This window comes from Chionomys nivalis, unplaced genomic scaffold, assembly GCF_950005125.1.
Source record: "Chionomys nivalis unplaced genomic scaffold, mChiNiv1.1 scaffold_29, whole genome shotgun sequence".
Lineage (NCBI taxonomy): Eukaryota > Metazoa > Chordata > Mammalia > Rodentia > Cricetidae > Chionomys > Chionomys nivalis.
The window spans coordinates 487,582-506,548 of record NW_026646888.1 but is presented as its reverse complement, the minus strand read 5'-3'; positions in this window follow the sequence as shown (position 1 = coordinate 506,548).

Here is an 18,967-nt window from a genome sequence, read left to right as displayed (position 1 = left end):
AGAAGCCAAGGAAAATGGCACTAGGTTTCAATCCTAATACATTAACTGGCTTTGTGGGAGCTTAGCCTGTTTGGATGCTCACCTTCCTGGACCTAGATAGAAGTGGGAGGACCTTGGTCTTCCTGTAGGGCAGGGAATTTTGAATGCTCTTCAGTATCGAGAGGGAGGGTGAATTGACTGGGGGGAGGAAAAGAGGAGTGGATATAGGGGGAGGATAGCAGGGGGAGGGGGCAATATATGGGAGGAGAGGGAGGGAAATGGGAAACGGGGGGCAGTTGGGAATTTTAATTAAAAAAGAATTAAAAAAATGAGAAAAAATATTGCCTATACTGGCTATAAATCTAACTTTTATACTTGATATCTGTTCTTATTATATGTAGTCCTGTATTGGTTTTGAACATTCTTATTAGGTAAAAGGGGAGGTGATGTGGAAACTCCTTTGGCCAATGGCCTTTGAGAGGCTGAACCATGTGTGGTGTGACTTTGTGGTACCAGAAACACTTAGGAGAGCCCATTCTGCCTCTCGTGCAAAGCAACAGACTCTCGTCAACCAGGGGAGCTACTGGGAGAAAAAGATTCAAAGAGTGTGGTACACTTCCATGATTTTTTTCTTACTGAAGGGTTGCTGACAGGAGTAGTTACTGTGGGTAACTCTCCAGGTTTTCTCCCTTACTTATGAGCTAATGGTAGTAAGACTGGCAATTCTGTCTTAGGAAAGTATCTTTTAGGTCATATGCTTACTTGGGAGAGCTGGCAAATGAAGCTATCATGAGTGTGATGCTCTTCCAGCCCTCCTGTTTCTTTTGAAGTTGTTGGCAACATATGTGGCCTTATGCCCAAGCAAAGAACTTTTTCCCGTTGAAGTGGCCATCGAGGACAGGTCCTCTAGGCCTTAGCTCTTATTGGGGAGCTATTAGCAATTGAAACTGCCATCAGATATGTTTTCCTGGCCTTATCAAACACTGAGTTCTTATTGGAGTAGTGGATGGAGGATGGGGAAGGGAGAAGTTGGCAGGAGTGGAAGGACAGCGGATTGATTTAACTCGGGTATGTAAAATGAGATCGTCCTAAAAAGAAAAAAAAGAAAAAAAAAAAAACACTGCCAGAAGAGGCCCAGACATTTATTGGGGAGGTACTGACAGCTGAATCTGAAATCAAGGAAGTGCATTATTCCCTATCACTTTACTTATAGACTACTGACAGTTGAAGCTGCCATGGAGGATGTGCTTTCCAGGCAATATCTTATACTGCCTAGGCCAACTTGCTTCTGGATGCACTAAGGTAACACCCACAGTGGTATAACTGTTCTATATCAATTAGCAGTAATAGCCCCATAGACATTCACTTATTCCATTCAGATAGCCACGGTTCCATCTTTCCATATGACTCAAGGTTAATAGCTAGTTTAAAGGTAAAGCAAACTGTGATGAGCAGCAAGTGACAGAAACCCACTGGAAACACTAGGAGCCAAAAGTGGTGATTCTTTGCTGGGGCATGGTGCATCCTGGCATATGAGGAGGAGGAAGGTGTCATATGCAAGCAAGGACTCAGAAGCCCCCAATTCTCATCTCTGCCCTTCCTTCTTTATTGCCTGCATGATGGCTTACATGCCTCATCACTTCCTCTTAGATCAGATTTCAATAAATGAGAGATGTCACTTGTCATATTAACTGCTGCTTATCTAATATTTAAGAAAGCATTATCTCTGTTTACTTATATTCATCAGGCACTTCAACCTCAAGTCCTGATTGATTATTTCTCCTTGCTGTGCTCTGTTGGTCTTTTGATTGCTTTCATGATTCTGAAAAAATTCCTTTCTCAAATTTCTTCTCCAGAATTCCCACAATGGTTAGTGTTCTTTCTCAAGACAAACAAATGACATTATTATTATTATTACTATTATTACTATTGTTATTGATGTTACTTTTATTATTGTTGTTGTTTTTCTGTTGTGATTTTATCCTGAAAACTTATCCACAGGGATTCACTGTGGTTCTCAATTGTAGAAAGATTTCTACAAATGATTACTTCAACTCCATGCTTCTAATCATTTTATTATTTGTCTGATTGTGTTCATTGCAGCCAAATTACTGTTTTCCAACTGAGGCCGTAGTCTAAGACACTGTATGTGACCTGTCCCTATTCCATAGCACATTCCCACACTTTGTGTTCAGACTGTGACACGATTATACAATTCATTTTCTCTTTGTTGAACAACCTCTGGCTGGTATTATTTCATGTCCTTGTTCCAAGTTCTGTTTGTACTTCCAATGGGTCCTTTTAAATATCCAGGCTGTTTCTTCACAAGTGATGGTATCTTTGATCATCAGGATGAGCTGCAGTTGCTTCATTTCAAAGTTGTTTCTTCTGCATCAAGATGCTGACACTTTGCAAATAGCCATTTTCTTAGACTTCCAGTCAGCGGCAGAATCCATTAACGATTCTTACCTGAGCCAATTAAGGCATATATGGTGGCTGCCAGGTGGTGGGGTTCTAATTTCATGATTCCTTTGTGTTTATGAGTTGGAATGCCACCCCAAGGACCCAGTTTTCTCCTCCACTGTTTTTTTAATAAAAGCAGTTGGGATTCAGAAACATTTTCTTCCAAAGATTTAAAATGGCAGCTATTATTGTTTTCTGCGATGTTAAATTGTCCCTGGTCAGCAACCAACAAGCCTTCATGCCATCTCATGTTTTCCTTTTGACATTTGTGTTGTTTGAGAACTTAGTTACTCCCTGGATGCATGAGATATTTTAGGCTTCTGCCTTCATCTTCCCTCTGCCTATCAATCCACCATTTCTCCATGGAGTGCTGTTATCTTCTTCTTCGGGGAATGATATCAGAAGTTAAACCCCAGCACTTGGAATGATGAATACTGAATGAGTCTGATGTTTGCATCTGTGGCCTTTCAGAGAACTAACATCAGGAAAAGCCTTTTATATAAACACACGTACACTCACTACTGCATACACGTGAACACCTATAGGTCAGCACATGAGTTTTCTCACTTGTTCTCCCTGATCTACTTCGTGCTTAGAGTTCCCATTGCATCTCCTTTCCATTTTAAGACTCACTTTTCTATTCAAAAGCTGTTGCTCTCATTCCTCAGTATCCCGATATGGTTTTATTGCTAAATCACCTGCTAGACTGTGAAAGACACAATCTAAACAGGGCTCAGTGTGTGTGTATAGAGTAAGTTTGAATCTTTATTCTGAGAAGTTATAATCAATGTGTCAGGAAGTTACTTACAGCTACTGTTAGTAGTATTGTGCATTGGAGGCACATTACTCATTCCGCATATCAAGAACTAGGCAGCTGAAGGATACTTCTCTGTCTTTTCCTGGGTCCTAGAAGCCATGAGACTTTCAATAATGTATTAATTATATTTCTTTTAATCTATTAATATAATCTCTCTCATTATTCATCTATCCATCCATCCTTCCATCTATCCATTTATTCCTCATTTGTTTACCAAATATCTAACACCAGTCTCTCTGTCTATCTATCTTTCTATTTATCTTTTCTTGGTTATGGTTTCTACTGCTGTGAAGAGATAACATGACCACCATCAGTCTTATAAAGGAAAGCATTTAATTGGGTTCTGACCATTAACATCATGGCAGAATTATACCAGACTTCAGTGAGACATGGCGCAGGAGAAGTGAAGAGATCTACATCCAGACCCTTGGGGAGCAGGAAGGAAGAATAAGACACCGGACCTATGTTGAGCTTCAGACATCAAAGAGTATCTCTGGTGACACTCTTTCTCCAACAAGGCCACACCTCCCAATAATGTCACTCCCCATAGACTGATAGAGTATCATTTTTATTCAAACCACCACATATCTATTAATCATTTATATTTGGATGATCAATTATTATTTACCATCGCGCTATAATTTATCTGTCACATATGGGTATATTTGTTACTCTATCAGTCATATATCTATCCATCTACCTACTTATCTACCTATGTTAACTCCTATTTAATCACACTTTCAATCTATTAGGTGTATCTATGTATCTATTAGTCTTTCTATGTATTTATCTCTGTATCTCTAAGATATGTATAATTATTCCTCTGTACATGTTTCCTCTATGTTTCTATATTATTCTATTGATGTATCAATCTATCTATCTGTATATATCTGTATGTTGATTATTATATTAATCAATGTCCTTTTATATAATTCTTTCTGTCCATTAATCTATCTATTCTCTATCTATTTTCCATCTATATAACTATTTATCTATCTACAATCTCTCTATGTGCTTGTCAATTTTCATATCTGTTATTTCCCAGTATTAAGTCATAACCTTTTAAAGTTCCCACCATCCACTCTCTCCCTGTGTTTTGCCCATAAGATTTTGATCAAGATCTTTCTGTTAACCAAAGCCTCTGACAACCCTGGTATTAAATTATTGACCTTAATTCTGCTTGACAAACTACTCTTAGTAGAAGGATTTAACATTTGCTGAACCTAGACTCAGATCTCACACAGTATGCCAAGCAGATCCAACTGTGATGAGATATTGAAAAATCTCCAGCTGCACCCATTGGGTAGTGTCTACACTATAGGCATTCCTGTGAACATAAGATGACAATGTTTAAGAGCACTCTATCTCTGGAGACAAGGAGAGTTCTTAGGGTAAATGTCACTGAGTTCTCTGTTTCCTTCTGCTTAAAAAGCCCAGATTCTGCATTCTTGAAAAAAGGGTCCCATATGCATTTGGAATAATTGTGATCCATCGTATTTGTCAGCTTCTTTGTTGCTTTCAAAGGACATACAATCTTCTTTCTACTTATCTTACCCAGCCATCTATTGTGGTATCATTCAGTTGAACACTCATAGAAATACACTTCTGAAAGACTGTCTCCCCACATTAGTGTGAAGTCTAGCCCTTCCCAGATCAGGAGATGAAGAGTTATTTCCCCCGACAGATGATTTCCGTGCATCTTCGGCAGTGGATGATAGTGCTGTGATGTTGATCATGGCAATTTCTTTTTCAATTTTCTGAGAGAAGGGAGTGATAGATATACATGGATGATGGTAAGGAGCAGAAATCTAAGCAACTGCAGGAAGAGAGGAAACACGGAAACAGCGACACTGAGAAACATACAACAGGGTTGTGAGTCAGGGACAGCCTTGATTTGCTATAGGATACTTATCCTTGCACTTGAAACTCAAGCTGGTAGAAATGTCAGTGTCTCTTTAACAGCTCCCCTAGGACATAAAGGGATGCATGAGCTGGCTTCATTCTCCAGAGCCGATCATATCCCCTAGTCTCGCAGGAGACTTTTCAGTTCCAAGTGATAAAACACAATTCAAACTGGCTTTAGGGAAAGCCAAAGTTTAGTTAAAGCAAAAATTCATCTAGGCATCAAAGGACAGTGAGTAACCTCAGATGGAACTGGAATGGTGATTAAAAAGTCTTGACCAGGATGCAGGTCTTGATTTCTAATTTTTTTACTGACATTATAATGGACACAATGTTAAGATGTTTTCCCTGGCTGTTTTAAGGTCATTTGAGTTTTTCCAAAGCCTAAAGTGGTCAGTTGAGGTAACTCTAACAAAAACATTATGCCATAAAATAACTGGTCTAGCTAAATGAGGAAGATAGAACATACAGTGTCCAACAGTTTGCCACGGCAAGGCAGGAAAAGCCACCCATGCCAGGATTTGGAGGAGTGTTTCAGAGAGAACTAAAGGGAAGGGGCAGCAAGGTCCATGTGGCAGATGGGGTATACAAGTGCTTATTTATAATCAGTACTTTGTTTAACTTTGTGATATTGTTTTCTTAATTTGAACACCATTGGAATTCTGTAGTCACTGTGCTGTGAATTCATAAATGAGCAATCACTTTCTATATGAGTCTAAAGTTAAGACTAACATACTGAAAATAGATTTTCTTTGTCAGTCATAAATCAGCTGTGTGTATACAGGCCTGAGTTCAGACTCCAGAGACCTTATTCAAAGCTTCCCAGCGTGGTAGTGTGTGCTTGTAATGTCACTGCTTGAGAGGCAGACACTGTGGATTCTGGTACTGACTGGCCAAACTGCATCTTCTATTCAGAATATCCTAGGTCCCTGTAAGTGATACTGTCTAAATAAGCATGGTAGATGATTTCTGAGGAATGACCACTGAAGTTGTCCTTTGGTCAAATCACACACACAGACACACAAGCACACACACACACACACACACACACACAGAGGAAAAGCCACCAAATAACCTTCCTAACCATATAACTGCAGATGTACAAATGCTAATTGGTTAATACAATTGGCATTATTTTTGTGTCAATGTCAGTCATTTGTGCAAGATTAGATGATTGAACAGTGCCCCTTCCAATGGGAATAATGAGATTTTTGCTATTGGGTGGCTTTATTATCTTCACCCCACCCAACTTTCTGGAATCTTCCAGCTACCAGGGTCCCATCCCATTTTAAGAACTCCATCTATTAACATCTCCATAAGGTCTCAAAGAGTGTCACTGCTACTGGCTGTTAAATATATTGTAGCTGCTTTGGAGTGGTTGGGAAAAGAAGGCAGCTCATCAGGTGTGTGGTATATTAGTTGAAAAATTCACATTATCGTTATCAGACCTGGAAGTAAGAGGGAGAGCAGAATGAACTATATGAGAAATACAGCAGGTGAACATGACAGGAGCTGTAATGGGAAGAATTTGTTTCCTTTAAAGCATGGAGAAAGACTTGTGAAGACAGACAGCATAAATGGGTGTCAACTTGTAGAAGAAGAAAAATAGATCCATATTGTTCAGCATGCACAAAATGCAACTACAAATGGATTAAAGACCTCAATATTAATCTGACCACATTGAACTTGATAGACGAGAAGTTGAAATGAATCTGCAATACATGGACCCAGGAGACTACTTCCAGTGTTGAACCTGAGTAGCATAGACCATGAGACCAAAAAGGAATAAATGTGACACCTCCTGAAAGTGAGAAGCTTCTGTAATGCAAAAGACATTGTTACTTAGACAAAAAGGCATCCTTTTGAATGTGAAAAGTCTTCACCAGTCCGTAATCAAAATTCTGATCTCCAAATATGTAAAGAAATCCAGAAACTAGACATTAACACTTAAATTACTGCAATTAAAAAGGGGTACTTAACTGAACACAGAATTCTCAACAGAAGACTTTCAAATGGGCAAAAGACAATGTCATGCTTAGCCTTTTTAGCAATCAGGGAAATGCAAATCAGAACATCTCTGCTATACCATGTTACAACTGTCAGAATGGCTAAAATCAAAAACACCAATGATAGACTATGCTGAAATGGATGTAGAGTAGAGAAACACCCATCCCTTGTTGTCGGGAATGCAGACTAGTGCAACTACTTGGGAAATCAATGTGGCAGTTTTTCATGAAACTGGGAGTCATGCTACCTCAGAACTGAATAATTCCATTCTGTAAGAGAATTGTGCTCTTGAATATAGTTCCCTGCTTGTTTGAAGTAAAAGAGTGACTACTATTTTTAATAGAAATGATTAAATTTCTTTTTATGAGTGTGAGTTTATCTGCACATTAGTGTGTTCACCATGTGCATTCAGTGCTTGTGTTGGCCAGGGTCAGATGTTTTATAACTGGAGTTACAGATGTTTGTATGAGGGGGAGGAATTGAAACTCTGTCCTCTGGAAGACAAGCAAGTGACCTTAAATGCTGTGCCATCTCTCTCATGCAAGAATGATAGTTCCCTTTCAGGGGAAGGCCTAATTACTAACAGGCCTAACCACCAAAACCTGTGGAGGATATTTTGTTGTCCTAACAGGAGTCCAGGTGGTGGGTGACTCACTCAGTCGCCCTCCCTCCCCTTCTCACTCTTGTCACCTGCTTGCTATCTTGTGCCCTTTTCTCTCTTGCTTAGGACACAGAACTCTTGAACAACACCATCCTCCCTGGAAACGTCATAGGGTTCAAGAAGAAAATTTTGTGTTGGATGTCTTGGAGTATCTGGAATGCTGGTGGCCTGATAAAGATTTTGTGAAGGTACCAGAGAAACACTCATGCTCTGGTGTTTCATTCTCTCTGTCTTTAAATCTCCAGAATGTTTTCTTTCTTTTTCTCTCCCTTCACCTTCACCATGTTCACACTTCTCTCTCATGCATGTTCTGTCTGAATGTCTGTCATTTGAAGCAATGGAGATGACCTTACAGAAGAGGAGATTATTGTCAACAAAGAAGCTTTTGTTTCCTTTGCTGGTTTTTGGTCTCAACAAATGATCTCTTCCCTTTTTCCTCTTCTTCCTTCCTCTCTGTCTTTCTCATAAGAGGGCTGCTTCTTTTACTTTGGCAATCGACACATCATTGCAGGTTTTACAAACTGGCAATGCCTAGTTGAATTATTTACTGAGTAGTCTTTCTTTATGTACCCTACTTTCCTGCAGCAGCTGTCTGCATTATCTGGATGAAGTCTCATATCATTAAAGCCTCCTTTACTTTGGCTTAAAAACTAATTTGGGGTCAATGTAAGATAATAAAACACACAAGCTTGATGTGTTAAAATTTTATTAATATACATTAAAGTAAAAGCTATTGATATAACAATAAAAAGCAACATCATGCACATCCTGGCTTAATTTGAATACCAGTAAAGGAACACTCAGCTTGTAGTTGAGATATCTGGACATGGGATACTTCTCCCGAATTCTCTTTATTAGTGATCGATGAATATTTTGGCTCAAAATTTTTTTGGAACCTTCTGGATGTTTCATTGTCCTTACTTTTTGTCAGAAAGATTTAAGATTAGTATTTATGTTTTCCCCACTATTTTTTGCATATTGGTTGCTCATTGCTCTTCTAATAGAATCCACAGAGAAAAAGGATTCTAAATTTGAATCAATCAGAGAGCTCCCAGTTCCAATTGGCTCAGGTAGTGTAGGAAAATGAAATTCACCCAAAGATCCTGCTCTTCACATCTCATCTGCTTCTTTTGAGAGGTGAAAGGAGATCTGGTCTTAGGCTTTTCCAACTTACATTATGCATCTGTTTATGTGGAGGTCAGAAGACAGCTTTTTCTCTCCCTTCACCACCACCATGTTCACACTTTTCTCTCTTGCATGTTCTGTCTGAATTTCTGTCATTTGAAGGAATGGAAATGCCCTTACAGAAGAGGAGATTATGGTCAACAAAGAAGCTTCTGTTTCCTTTGCTGGTTTTTTTTCTCAACGGATGATCTGTTCCCTTTTCCCTCTTCTTCCTTCCTCTCTGTCTTTCTCTTAAGTGGGCTGCTTCCTTTATTTTGGCAACCTACTCACTGGCGATGCCTAGTTGAATAATTTACTGAGTCAGCTTTCTTTATGTACCCTACTTTCCTGCAGCAGCTGTCTGCATTATCTGGATGAATTCTCATACCATTAAACCCTCTTTACTTTGGCTTAAAACTAATTTGGGGTCAATGTAAGATAATAAAACACACGAGCTTGATAAGTTAAAATTTTATTAATATACATTAAAATAAAAGACTATTAAAATAAAAAGTATCATCATGCACATCCTGGCTTAATTTGAATACCAGCAAAGTAACACCCATATTGCATTTGAGATATCTGGACATGGGATACTTCTACCCAATTCTCTTCATTTGTGATCAATATTTTGACTCCAATTTCTTTCAGAAACTTCTGGAAATTTCATTGTCCTTACTTTCTGTCAAGAATCTTTAAAATTAGTATTTATGTTGCCCCCCTTTTCTTTGCATATTGGTTGCTCATTGCTCATCTTACAGAAACTGCAGAGAAAACAGGTTCTAAATTTGAATCAATCAGAGAGCTCCCAGTTCCAATTGGCTCAGATAGTGTAGGATAATTAAATTCACCCAAAGATCCTGCTCTTCACATCTCATCTGCTTCTTTTGAGAGGTGAAATGAGACCTGGTCTTAGGCTTTTCCAACTTACATTATCATCTGTTAATGTGGAGGTTACAAGACGGCTGTCTAGACTCATGTTCTTCCTTCCACTCTCTGGGTCTTTGTTTTCTGGGTCTGGGCTGGTTTAATACTTATAATATGGCCTTGCCTTAGAACTCCTGGCAATCCTTGTGCTCGTTAGGTATAACAAATTAAACAAAGTAAGGGCTTCCATATTAGGAGTCAAGAAAAACCTGAGTTTAGGAGATAGGTACATATGAGACAGACTGACAATGCATATCTTCACACATGGAAACACACACAGCCATATATTTGAGACAGGTTATCTCATTGAACCAGATGGTTACTGATTTTTCCAGAACAGGTGGTCTAATTGGTGTATAAGTATGGATATGGTTGACTCTAGATCAAAGAGAGGTAGCTTACTGCCAGACTTGGCCCAGAAGCGCCTAAGGATGTGTATGTGTGCCTTCATACATATGGAAGCTGTTTCATTCTTTGTGTGTGTGTGTATATATGTGTGTGTGTATTCATGAATGTGAGTGCAAGTGGGCATTGCCACAGTAAGCATGTGGGCTTGAGGAGAGGGGAGGACAACCCAGCATATCAGTGGTTGCCTTCCATTTTGTTTGATATGGTGTCTTTGTTGTTTTTGTTGCTTATACAAGGCTAGTTCACTAGCAAGCTTCTGAAGAGTCTCCTGTCTCCACCTCCCAATTCGTCTTACGAGAACTGGACTTGCAGATACTTGTACACATCCTGATTTTAAGTAGATTCTGAGAATTCAGTCACAGTGCCTTTCACTTTCATGGCAAGTGTTTTGCCTACTGTGCCAACTTCCTGGCCCATGATTTAATTAATGTTACTATTATTTAATTCAGTAACATTTCTATTAGCCATAGTTTTCTAGAGTAACAGAACTCATAGAAAAAGTTTTAACACAATGGTTTATAGATTGTGGCCTTGTTAATCCCACTATGAAAGGAATGTCCAAAAGCAAAGTAGGTATTCAGTCCGAGACTCTGAATGTGTCAGCTAGTCTTTTGTACACACCAGAATTATAAAGAATTCTGTGTTAATGCTGGTGAGGGAATAGCCTTGCTTTTGAGAGCAAGCAGGCAGAGAAAGAGATTCCTCCTTCCATCTCCTTTATATAAGCTGCCAGAAGATGGTGTGGCCCAGACAAAAATGCCTCTTCCCACCTCAAAAGAGTCCTATCTCAAAGATCCAGATTAGGAGTGTGTCTTACCACTTCAAAATTGAAATTAAGAAGAAATACCCCTCCATAAATATGCCCAGTCATTAAAATACTTATTAACTCTAAATGTAGTCAAGTTGACAACTAAGAATAGCCATCCCATCATTATGAATATATTGTCTATTCATATAGAAATCTGTATTTCTACCTCATAAAATCCTCCAAGGTTGTATGGCCACAGATATACTTCACTTCCTATGAGACTTTTCTTAAGTCGGGCAGAGATGCCCCTTCATTGGAATGTCAATCCTGTTCACTGCAATCTACACCACCAGTTTAACTCCTTGTGGGGGTGCAGGGATATCACATTTACATGCTGATTTTCTGGTTTAGATTTTGCAGGAATATAGAAAGGTTATTATTCAGGGCCCCTCTTTTATAAAATAATGGGACACATACTACAGTTCATCCCATCACTCTGGTGGCAAAGTCTGTCTATGTAAAATCTGAAAGCGGCATTGGGAAGTGTGTGACTTAGCAATGATGTGAAGGGATGGAGGATTCTGGAAATCCAATCACAGAAGGAAATATTGAGTAAGGTAGGTGGCCAACTGGCCAGTCAACTCCAGAGGAATAAAATGTCATTGTATCAGGGGCCATCATAATGCTCTTCACATCTGTCAAGGACCAATGTGTGGTAGATGCAGTGTGAATTTGCCTTTCAGCTCCTCAGAGTGTGGGTTCATTCTCAGTGGAAAGAAAAGTATGGTCATGCACTGAGTTCCTTGGTTAAGATTTTAGACTTTGGCAATAAATTCAGATCTTGATTCCATCCTTCCTTTCTGTTGGAACTTTGTTAGACTGTGTAACATGCCTGAGCCTAGCTTCCTTATGTCTTAGGAAGAGAGGAGACAGGATTCAAAAGGCCAAATGAGATAGTGGACAGGGTTCTTATAGAAAGATTTCTTCTAATGTCATTGTGTGAGGCAGGCCAAAGTGATGGAGGAGGGCTGTATGTCTATAGGTTTATAAAGAAACTGCCTTGGCCCTTTTGATAGGAAAGCAGGTTAGATAGGCAGAGTAAACAGAACAGAATGCTGGGAGAAAGAAGCTGAGTAAGACAGATGCCATGCCACCCCTCTCTGAGACAGAAGCAGCTTAAGAATCTCCCTGGTAAGCCAGCAGCTCATGGTGCTACACAGATTATTTGAAATGGCTCTATCGAGATGTGAGAATTAGCTAATAAGAGGCTAGAAATAATGGGTCAAGCAGTATTTAAAAGAATACAGTTTCTGTAAAATTATTTCTGGAAAAGCTAGCCAGAGCTGGAGACAGGTGGCAGGATGCAGCCGGCCATTCCTATAACACCAAAGAGCAGTCAAAGTTAAGGTCAAAGCTCTGCCACTGAAATGTGTATAATATAAATTGGAAACACAGTTGTTTAAAAAGATGAGTGTAACATTTTATGGAAATGTGTATGCATGCATGCAGAGGCCAGAATTAACCATGGGTGTCTTTCTTAGTTACTCTCTGTCATGTTTAAGATACATCATTTCTTTGAACCTGGAGCTGACCAATTCCCCTTGACCAAAGAGTGAGACTCAGAGACCCAGGTGGGGCTCTCTCCTCAGAACTGAGTGGTGCGTTTTTATCTTTAATTCTGAGATTCTTGCACAAGTTGAAGGGATCAAATTTTTTTATGTTTTTATTAATTTATTTATTTAATTATTAAAGATTTCTCCCTCTTCCCCGTCACCACCTCCCATTCCCTCCCCCTCCCCCAATCAAGTCTTCCTTCATCCTCAGCCCAAAGAGCAAGCAGGTTTCTCTGCCCTGTGGGAGGTGCAAGGGCCACCCACCTCCATCCAGGTCTAATAAGGAGAGCATCCAAACTACCTGGGCTCCCACAAATCCATTACGTGCAATAGGATCAAGAACCCCTTGCCATTGTTCTTCAGTTCTCAGTAGTCCTCATTGTCCATTATGTTCAGCGAGACCGGTTTTGTCCCATGCTTTTTCAGTCCCCGGCCAGCTGGCCTTGGTGAGTTCCCAATAGAACATCCCCATTTCCTCAGTGTGTGGGTGCACCCCTCGCGGTCCTGAGTTCCTTGCTCGTGCTCACTCTCCTTCTGCTCCTTCTTTGGATCGTGAGACTTCAGTCCTGTGCTCCAATGTTGGTCTCTGTCTCCGTCTTCTTTCATCGCCTGATGAAGGTTAATATTCAGGGGGATGCTTATATGTTTTTCTTTGGGTTCACCTTCTTATTTCGCTTCTCTAGAATCACAAATTATAGTCTTAATGTCCTTTATTTATGGCTAGAAACCAAATATGAGTGAGTACATCCCATGTTCCTCTTTTTGGGTCTGGCTTACCTCACTCAGGATAGTGTTTTCTATTTCCGTCCATTTTTATGCAAAATTCAAGAAGTCATTGTTTTTTACTGCTGAGTAGTACTCTAATATGTATATATTCCATACTTTCTTCATCCATTCTTCCATTGAAGGACATCTAGGTTGTTTCCATGTTCTGGCTATTACAAACAATGCTGCTATGAACATAGTTGAGCATATACTTTTGTTGTATGTTTGGGCATCTTTTGGGTATATTCCCAATAGTGGTATTGCTGGGTCGAAAGGTAGGTTGAACCCGACTTTCCTGAGAAACCGCCACACTGCTTTCCAAAGTGGTTGCACAAGTTTGCATTCCCACCAGCAATGGATGAGAGTGCCCCTTTCTCCACACCCTCTCCAGCAGAGACTATCAATGGTGTTTTTGATTTTAGCCATTCTGACAGGTGTAAGATGCTATCTTAAGGTTGTCTTGATTTGCATTTCTCTGATTGCTAAGGAAGTTGAGCACGATTTTAAGTGTCTTTTGGCCATTTGAACTTCTTTTGTTGAAAAGTCTCTGTTCAGCTCAGTGCCCCATTTTATAATTGGATTGCTTAACCTTTTATGGTCTAATTTCTTGAGTGCTTTGTATATTTTGGATATCAGACCTTTGTCAGTTGCGGGGTTGGTGAAGATCTTCTCCCAGTCAGTGGGTTGCCTTTCTGTCTTAGTGACAGGGTCCTTTGCTTTACAGAAGCTTCTCAGTGTCAGGAGGTCCCATTTATTCAATGATGTCCTTAGTGTTTGTGCTGCTGGGGTTATACATAGGAAGTGTTCTCCTGTGCCCATGTGTTGTAGAGTACTTACCACTTTCTCTTCCATCAGGTTCAGTGTGTTTGGACTGATATTGAGGTCTTTAATCCATTTGGACTTGAGTTTTGTGCATGGTGATAGATATGGATCTATTTTCATTCTTCTACATTTTGACTTCCAGTTTTGCCAGCACAATTTGTTGAAGATGCTTATGTTCTTCATTTGTATGGAAAGCACCTTACTGACTGAGCCATGGCTGAAGAACAAGACAGTTGGTTAAAAAGTATTGAGCTCTGAGATAATATTCTGAATCAGAAAAGGGAATGGTATGACTTTAAAAGAAATGTTGGGGATATTGAGATGAGAGACATTCAATCACAAATGCCTTTGCTTCCTCCCCTCAAGACTCCTGGTGGATGTGTCCAGAGGGCTACTGAATTATCACAGCATTGGGAAACGCCGAACTGTTAAGTCTGTTTGGGCTCAGGTCTTGATATCAATTTAGGGTGTAAATATATAAAAGTGTACATCCAGAGTAGCATGCTATGGTTGGTCTATCCCAGTAGTATATTGCATATCAAAGCAGATGTTAATTTCTGCTCATTTTAGAGGGGCATGACAGCAGATGCTTAAGGCAGAGATGCATTGTTATAGATGCTTAAGGCAAAGAAATATTGCTCCAGATGCTCAAGGCAGAGATACATCATTTTAGATGCTTATGGCAGAGATTCATTACATGGGATTGAAATGGTATTCCATCTCCTGAGCTTTGACTGCCAGGATTTGTGGCTCATTAACCTTTAAAAATGCTTTCATTATCTTCCTGAAATTGGGACATGGGGTTCTTCATTTTCAGTTACCACCTTTGTCTCATCACTGCCTATATTTCGCATAGTCTCAGTTTTTCTACTTTCTGATTAGGAAAGCCATCTTTTGCAGTCTTAGCATCTTCCAGAATGTAACTGAATATATTCTCTGGAACTCTGCAACTCCCCATGGTGTTACATATCTTAGCTTTGGTATTACGTCCTCAGCTTCCATTGATGCTCAGAATTCTTCATCTGTTTCTTGTGGCTGCCAATGTGATTGTGGCCATGTATGTCATATCTCAAGCTGGATGCTCTATCTGTTTTTATTATTCCTGCAAGTGGTTCAATGCACTGTACCTGAGATAGAGACTCCTCTGGGGGAGAAGACGAGCAAAGAGGACATTTTGATGCCCTGGTATTACAACGCCAGATGAGATGCTTCCCCAAGCAGCAAGCATCCTGTTCATATGATCAGAAGAAAGGCAGATGTGACAGTGTAGACTGACATCATAACATCCTGGAAGATGCATTTTTTCCCAATTATGTTAGTTTTGAATCTTCCCCAAGGGTCCTTCATAAGCCGTTTGTTACATCAGTGAGACTTTTTGTTGAGACTCTAGGGAGATATGCCTCCTTCTGCCAATGGTGAGGATAACTACAGAAAAAGGTCATCTGTGCCACACTCTAGCTGGCCCTCTCAGAGTAGAAACTTCCAATGCTTGAGCTAGCTGCTTAGAGATTTTGTGGCCTAAACAGGAGTAGTGACTATGGAAAATGCTGTGGCTGTTTCCTATTTAGCTCAGGTCTCCTCTTCCATTTTGAAATCCTACAGGGTAGTGCTCTCATACTCCCTCTCCTTTTCTTTTATCTCTCCTGTGTGAACCCATAATTTTACTTTCTTATCTGACTCTGACCCTTCCATCTCCACATATAAAGTTCTTTAATGCCAATATGTAGTTTTGGTTGATAGACTCTATCCTGCAGGAAATCTACTTAGATAGGAAGCAAACAACTCAAATTAGCTATAGAGAGTTTGATAACCTGAGCATATTCACAAGGCAACGTCCTCCAAACAGTATATTGGCAGTAAATATATAACCGAGCAATCATCACAGACAAATAGAGATGCTTAGATGACGCTCAGATCAACTGAGCCAAAGATTAAAAAAAAAACACTCTTCAGATCACTGATCTGCCTCAAGGCTGCACAGTGAATTTCAGGTTCTCAGCCTTACTGAACTATTAACCATGCTGGGGTGGGCTTTGTTGAACCAACTGCTATTGAGTCATTTCTACTGTACGTTCTCGCTCACCAATTTTCCTGTAAGTAACCCGAAAATTATTCATTGGTTCACCTAGTTAGACTTTGTCTATTGTTAGTTCCATATCTCTGGTGTGTAGCCAATTTATTCATACAACATAGGTTTTACCCAGACAAGCCATCTCAGGAGAGTCAATGAATCTTCAATACCCTTTGTTGGTGGAGGCCACTCATTAGTTAGTTTTCCGACCACCTTGACTTAAAATAATCACATAAAACCTATATTATTCACAACACTGTTTGGCCAATAGCTTAAACGTATTTCTAGATTCCTCCCTTATTCTAAACAAACCTATTTGCATTTATCTGTATCACCAGTAGTTCATGTCTTACCAACAAATTTTTGGCAACTCCAGAGAAGGTGTTCTTCCATGGTGGTGTCAATTTGGCTTCTCACCGACCCTACCCTGTTTCTCCTATCATTGTTTACTTTTACCACCTAGGTCTATTCTGCTAAGCTACTGTCTGAAACAACATTATTCATTAACCAATAAAAGCAAACATAGACAGAAGGACTTCCCAAACCAACCCTTTGTCCAATGTATTAATTCCAAGGACTGGTATAAAATTTTCTAATAAAACAAATACTTGAAAGGGGTTGATGTTTATTCTCAGGATCTGGAATAAATGTGTTGGTGGGGACCCTACTTCATCAAGATGTGCTAGGAAAGTTGGCTTTTGATATTCCTCAGTATGTATCAGTTCTCTTACTGTTTCCATTGTTTTGTGAGCACACCACTGTTTCCCTGTGTCTCTTTTGATACAGAGGTTTGCCATTGAATTTAAAGACCGTCTTATCCTGAGATGACACATTTTTGTGAATCTTAAGCTTCTATTTGCAAAGTAATATTTTTAAATTATGATCCCTCTCAGTGGATGCTAAAACTTGGATATATCACTTTTATGGTGTGGTTTCCTGCTGTACTGTGTATTTACAAATTCTAAGGATTAAGACTGTGTTACTTGGCAGGAGTCACTACATTTTAGGTGACCCTGTGTGATTGGTTTTTCCTTTCTTAAATAGAATCTTTAATGATCTTGAGAGAAAGGAAATGAAATGCTATTTCAATATGTTAAATATTCTTTCATCCTTGGGCATCTGTCCTTCTGAGGGTTGTTTTTGTTTTAATCTCATGTATGTACTTACAAAATGTAATGGTTTAATTCCATCTGCTATGCAAAACATTGTGGCAAATAAACAAGCAAGCAAAAAACATCAACACAAAAACAACTTAAGGGAGAGAAGGTTTTATTTTGCCCAGAATTTCAGAGGGATTGTTTCAATAGCTATTGAAATGGCAGAGCAACAGGAGTCTGAGGCTCACTGGCCACATTGCATTAACAATTAAGAAGCAGAGAGAGATCAGGAAGTCGGGTGATTCTATAGATTCTTAGAGCCTATCTTCAGTGTCCACTTCCTCCAGCAATTCTCTGCCTCCTAAAGGTCCGGCAACCACTTCAAAGAGCACCACCTGATTGGGAAAAAATGTTCAAATATGGGAGCTTATGGGGGACATTTCTCACTCAAACCACAACATGTTCTATGCCAATAGATTCCAGAACTAACCAGTAAAATCTATTATCACCCATGATGGGCAGCTTGTTATACTCAGGGGGAGATAAATATAAACGCATGCACACTTGAAAATGGCTCCTGTAACTTTAGGCTGTCATAATTACATGCATAACATATAGGTATCAGGTCGCTTCATAATAATGCAACCTTGAAAGTCTAATCAATCTTAATATTTTAAAGTCTATTTAATGTTTTATTAAAATATAATATTTTAAAGTCTAACCACAATCAAGGATCCTGCTTCGGAAGAAGCTGGTTTGTGGGAGAAAAGAGGCAACGATGTGAATAACACAGAAAAGGATAAAGTGTTCTCTAGCTTGATGAGCTGTTTGAGGAGCTGGTCATTGAAGCTCCATGGGAAATGAGAGCAAGGACCAATGTAACAGCTTTATTGTGTCAGTGTGTGCAACCACAGTAGGCTGTGTGATCAAAGTCACCCTAAGTGTTGGGCTTCCAGAGTAGATTAAATGGAAGGCTAGTGTGTTCTGAGAGGGCTCCTCAGGGAGACACATGAGTTGACATCAGCCCTCAAGCAATGGGAACAGGCCAGGTGTAAGAGACAGGGAGACGGCTATTTGAAAGGAAAAGGATGAATTCTGGAATGAGCAACTATTATTCTCATTATTGTTTCACAACACAGAAACCCAAATCCACCAACTGCCTCTTTCAATTTGACTTGTAAGAACATAGAGAGAGTGTTAAAAAAATCAGAGATTTAAAGCCATTTTTTTCCTCTTGCAATGTACAATGCTTCACACAAAAAATATTCTATATAAAAAAGCCCCACTCTTTGTCTATCTTTGGGCACAAATTTCCTTCCTGCCCCACATTGCCAGGAGCCATACAGGTAAGAACAATTTGTCAGGCAGTTTGGCTCTTGCTGTTCCTGAATTCTGTCCTTCTTTTTGCTGGTAATTTGGATGTTTATTGTTTCATTTTGTGTTGGAGATCTGTGATATATTGGTCAGGCATACACACTGCTGTATTCTCAATCTTTTGTTCTGTAAAATTCATTACAATTCCA